The following is a 5,000-nucleotide window of genomic DNA, read 5'->3' as shown; positions in this document are numbered from 1 at the left end:
CCTGTGGGGGTGTCTTTGCAGTCCGTCCGAGAGGTGGGGGCACGCACGGCAACACGGCCGGCCTGCCTGCTTGGGACGATGCGGTCCTTTCGTTCAGCGGTTCCACGGTTTGGCCGGCGCGAGCAGATGCTTGGGGGGAGACGGTGGCGTCAGCCACGCACTCACTCTGCTTCTGCAGTCCGGTCCACTCCGCCCGTTCTAGCTGCTCGTTTGGTCCCTCGCCCGCCAGCAGACCGTTCCGCCGACGGTGCTCCTCCTCCGCAGCGACTTCTGCCTAGCCCCTCTGCCGGGTGCGATGTCTCCGGCGTCCGCACCGATCCTCGGCATTGGTGCCGCACACGCAACGCCTGCGTCGTTGGAAGGGCTTCGCCGTTGGCGTCGCACACAGCCCTGTGGGGGTGTCTTTGCAGTCCGTCCGAGAGGTGGGGGCACGCACGGCAACACGGCCGGCCTGCCTGCTTGGGACGATGCGGTCCTTTCGTTCAGCGGTTCCACGGTTTGGCCGGCGCGAGCAGATGCTTGGGGGGAGACGGTGGCGTCAGCCACGCACTCACTCTGCTTCTGCAGTCCGGTCCACTCCGCCCGTTCTAGCTGCTCGTTTGGTCCCTCGCCCTCCAGCAGACCGTTCCGCCGACGGTGCTCCTCCTCCGCAGCGACTTCTGCCTAGCCCCTCTGCCGGGTGCGATGTCTCCGGCGTCCGCACCGATCCTCGGCACGGCGCGGGTGCGCACCTGTGGGCTGCCGCCCCGTGCTCCACGTCCGTCCGTGTGTGCCCGCTGTGGGGACCGTCTTCCTCTCGCCTGGGCGACGGCTTGCGGGCTGCGACGTGACCTTGCCACCGCCTTGCAGCATTACATCCGCAGTTGAAACGAAGAGAGCTGCTGCGGGCTTGGGTGCTTGTCCTGGCGGCTTGTCGACGGGACCACGGTGAACGGCCACTGTGTGACTCCGCAGGGAGACGTTCTGGTGCAGTCAGGGGCCTTTTTGTCTCCCGCCGCGGTGAAGCTTTGGTCGCATTCTAGTCACTCTCTCTTCAATCCCGGTACGGGGTACCTGTTCATGCTCACCATTCCTCGAGCACCCGCGTGCAGAGGGTGGGTGCGAGGTTTAAAGATTCGTGGTCCGCCTGTCGGTCCGGTCTCGTGCTGACTTGAGCGAGTGTCCTCCGCGTTCGAGAGAATGTGCCTGTCCGCGGGGGCAGCCGCGCTTGCGAGCGTTCCGCCGCGCCCCCTTCCCCAGCCCGCCGAGGTTGGGGCGTGCGGGGTCGGCTTGCGCCCGTAGCGTCGGCCTGTCCTCCGCGGCTTGCACCCGACTCAGTCCGCTGCGGCCTCGCCTCGACTCTCGAGCCTTCCGCCAGACGGTGACACCAGAGAACTCTGCCTCTGGCTGTTGCGGGGCGTGACGGCGCGTGTCGGGCTCCGGCCCGTCACCCACGCCGGCACTCAACGCCTGCGAGCGCCCTGTTGCCTCCGAGAAAGGTTTTTCGCTTGATTGTCGCTCGAGTGCGTGTGCCTCCGGGGCTCACGCCGTGGTACGCGCCAGGCTGGGGCTCCACCGTCACGTCGGCGGGGGAGCGTTTAGCGCGTCCCAGGATCGGACAACCTCTCCGGGGGCCCGAGCCGAAACCCGACACGGTATAAAAGTCGTAACAAGGTTTCTGTTGGTGAACACGTTGTGAAGGATCTTTGTCGGCCGGGGGCCCGCCACCTCTCCGGGGAGGGCGGCCCGTCACTCCTTGAACGCGAAGGCTGGCGCCGGTTGGGCCAGGCAGGAGAGCCCCACGGGGGCCGGCCCCGGGGCCAGGTATCGGACAACCTCTCCGGGGGCCCGAACCGAAACCCGTAACACAGAATAAAAATCGTAACAAGGTTTCTGTTGGTGAACACGTTGTGAAGGATCTTTGTCGGCCGGGGGCCCGCCACCTCTCCGGGGAGGGCGGCCCGTCACTCCTTGAACTCGAAGGCTGCGCCGGTTGGGCCAGGCAGGAGAGCCTCACGGGGGTTGGCCCCGGGGCCGTGGCCCGTACTGACGCTGGCGCCTCCCACGCGGGTGGGAGGTCACACCGACAATTTCGCCGTACCCGTCGAACGGGCCTGGTCACCCGTACGCACGTTCCGCCGAAGCCGGGCGACGTCGATCTCGGTCCCACTCGGTTGGGCCGGCGCGCGGGCGCCGCCACCGACGAGCACGCACACGCTCGGTTGCACGCCGGCAAGTCCATGCGGGTGCCGCACACGCTACGCCTGCGCCGTTGGAAGGGCTTCGCCGTTGGCTTCGTAGGGTGTCTTTGCAGTCCGTCCGAGAGGTGGGGGCACGCACGGCAACACGGCCGGCCTGCCTGCGTGGGACGATGCGGTCCTTTCGTTCAGCGGTTCGGCGGTTTGGCCGGCGCGAGCAGACGCTCGGAGGGAGACGGTGGCGTCAGCCACGCACTCACTCCGCTTCTGCAGTCCGGTCCACTCCGCCCGTTCTAGCTGCTCGTTTGGTCCCTCGCCCGCCAGCAGACCGTTCCGCCGACGGTGCTCCTCCTCCGCAGCGACTTCTGCCTAGCCGCTCTGCCGGGTGCGATGTCACCGGCGTCCGCACCGATCCTCGGCACGGCGCGTGTGCGCACCTGTGGGCCGCCGCCCCGTGCTCCACGTCCGTCTGTGTGTGCCCGCTGTGGGGACCGTCTTCCTCTCGCCTTGGCGACGGCTTGCGGGCTGCGACGTGACCTTGCCACCGCCTTGCAGCATTACATCCGCAGTTGAAACGAAGAGAGCTGCTGCGGGCTTGGGTGCTTGTCCTGGCGGCTTGTCGACGGGACCACGGTGAACGGCCACTGTGTGACTCCGCAGGGAGACGTTCTGGTGCAGTCAGGGGCCTTTTTGTCTCCCGCCGCGGTGAAGCTTTGGTCGCATTCTAGTCACTCTCTTCAAAGCCCGGTGAGGGGTACCTGTTCATGCTCACCATTCCTCCGGCACCCGTGTGCGGAGGGTGGGTGCGAGGTTTAAAGATTCGTTGTCCGCCTGTCGGTCCGGTCTGGTCTCGTGCTGACTTGAGCGAGCGTCCACCGCGTTCGAGAGAATGTGCCTGTCCGCGGGGGCAGCCGCGCTTGCGAGCGTTCCGCCGCGCCCCCTTCCCCAGCCCGCCGAGGTTGGGGCGTGCGGGGTCGGCTTGCGCCCGTAGCGTCGGCCTGTCCTCCGCGGCTTGCACCCGACTCAGTCCGCTGCGGCCTCGCCTCGACTCTCGAGCCTACCGCCAGACGGTGACACCAGAGAACTCTGCCTCTGGCTGTTGCGGGGCGTGACGGCGCGTGGCGGGCCCCGGCCCCTCACCCACGCCGGCACTCAACGCCTGCGAGCGCCCTGATTCCTCCTTTTTTTCGCTTGATTGTCGCTCGAGTGCGTGCGCCTCCGGGCTCACGCCGTGGTACGCGCCAGGCTGGGGCTCCACCGTCACGTCGGCGGGGGAGCGTTTTGCGCGTCCCAGGATCGGGCAACCGATCCGAAACCCGATACAACTTTTAGCGGTGGATCACTCGGCTCGTGCGTCGATGAAGAACGCAGCTAGCTGCGAGAATTAATGTGAATTGCAGGACACATTGATCATCGACACTTTGAACGCACTTTGCGGCCCCGGGTTCCTCCCGGGGCTACGTCTGTCTGAGGGTCGCTTGACAATCAATCGCACTTCGCGCGCATCCGTGCGCCGAAGAGCGCGGCTGGGGTGTCGCAGAGGTGCCGTCCTCTCTGTCCCCCTAAGTGCAGACCCAGAGTAATCCGCGTCGGAGAGCTTGACCTCTTGGGTGCCGGCGTCCGCCTCCGGGCTCGTCGGCACTGCCCGCTCCCGCACTGGCCCAGCCACCTCGGGGTCGCCGGCACGGCTGTCATCGGGTTGCCAGAGAGAGAGAACGTGACTGCCTCGCTGCCGGGACCGTGTGTGCCTTCCATTAGGCTCGGGCCAGGGGGGTTGACTCTCTGTTGATGTGTGTGTGTGGCTCGTCCACGGGAAGGATCCGCAAGAGTTGGCTCGGTTGGGTGCTCCGGCACAGAGAGTGAGAGAGTGGAGTGACTGTCCGCTGGACGTCTCCGGACACGTTGCCTCGCGTGGTCCGTGCTCGGTTGCCTGCCGGTGGGTTGCCGTGGCCGTTCAGTGCCGTCGCGTGGAGGACGGCAGCTTGACGCGTGTGACGCTTGATGCCTGGATCGGTGCTCGGTCGTGCCGTGCTTTTCTTCCCTCTGTTGCGCGTGCGAGTGCTTGCATTTTTGTCGTGGGAATCCGTGGCGGTTGGGTGTCGTTGCTTGTGTTGCGCTGGAGCTGCGGCTCCTTCCACACTCCGCAGCCCACCCTCTGCCGTTGCGGTTCTGGGGCAATGTGCCTGCGCCCGCGTTCAACGTGTGCCTTGGGTTCGAATCGTCGCAGAGCCGACTTGGCCGTGTGGTCCTCGCTCCGGTGTCTCCCCGTGTCCTGCTGCCGCCGAAGTCTTCTACGTGAAAGGTGCTGTCCTGGCCGCGGCGTGGCCACCCGCCGCTTGCAGCCCGTGCGCTCCGCCGCCCGGCTTCGTCCTTGGCGTCTGGCCTTTCGCTCCGGCAGGCTGTGTGTCCCACGGCCCTGCTTTTCTCTCGCTCGATACCGCCGTCGCACCGCGACCCCGCCAGCAGCACTGCTTTCCGTTACCGTGGAGGTGGGCGCACGCCTCGCCGCAAACGATTCTCTGGAACAGTTGACGTGCCGAGCCCGGTCCGGCGCCGAGTGCGAGGGGGCACGCAGCGCTCGCAGTACCGTGTGCGTTCCGTGTGTGTCCGTGCCTGTGCATCCGCTGCGCAGCACGGCGCGCACTTGCGAGCACGCGTACGTGTGTGTGTCTGTGTGTGCGCCCGAAGCGCGTGGAGGCGCCGACGACCGGCCGGCCAGAGCACTCGTTGCTGCCTACGACCTCAGATCAGACGTGTCAACCCGCTGAATTTAAGCATATTACTAAGCGGAGGAAAAGAAACTAACAAGGATTCCCCTAGTAA

General features: G+C 66.6%; 2 non-coding genes across 2 annotated transcripts in view; both read left to right on the top strand.

Annotated features, from left to right (window-relative positions):
- Positions 1-3,500: 3,500 nt before the first annotated feature.
- On the top strand, positions 3,501-3,654 carry LOC144490380 (5.8S ribosomal RNA). Its single transcript, XR_013497236.1, has one exon. It is a non-coding gene; the product is annotated as a 5.8S ribosomal RNA (ribosomal RNA).
- Positions 3,655-4,914: 1,260 nt separating this feature from the next.
- The window catches only part of LOC144490384 (28S ribosomal RNA), a 3,775-nt gene continuing 3,689 nt past the window's right edge, over positions 4,915-5,000 (top strand). The window contains exon 1 of the ribosomal RNA XR_013497240.1: positions 4,915-5,000. This exon is cut by the window's right edge and continues 3,689 nt beyond it. This is a non-coding gene — a ribosomal RNA (28S ribosomal RNA).

This window comes from Mustelus asterias, unplaced genomic scaffold (genome assembly GCF_964213995.1).
Source record: "Mustelus asterias unplaced genomic scaffold, sMusAst1.hap1.1 HAP1_SCAFFOLD_3221, whole genome shotgun sequence".
Classification (NCBI taxonomy): Eukaryota; Metazoa; Chordata; class Chondrichthyes; order Carcharhiniformes; family Triakidae; genus Mustelus; species Mustelus asterias.
Note: the sequence above shows the minus strand (reverse complement) of the source record. Positions and strands in the feature narration are given on the sequence as shown.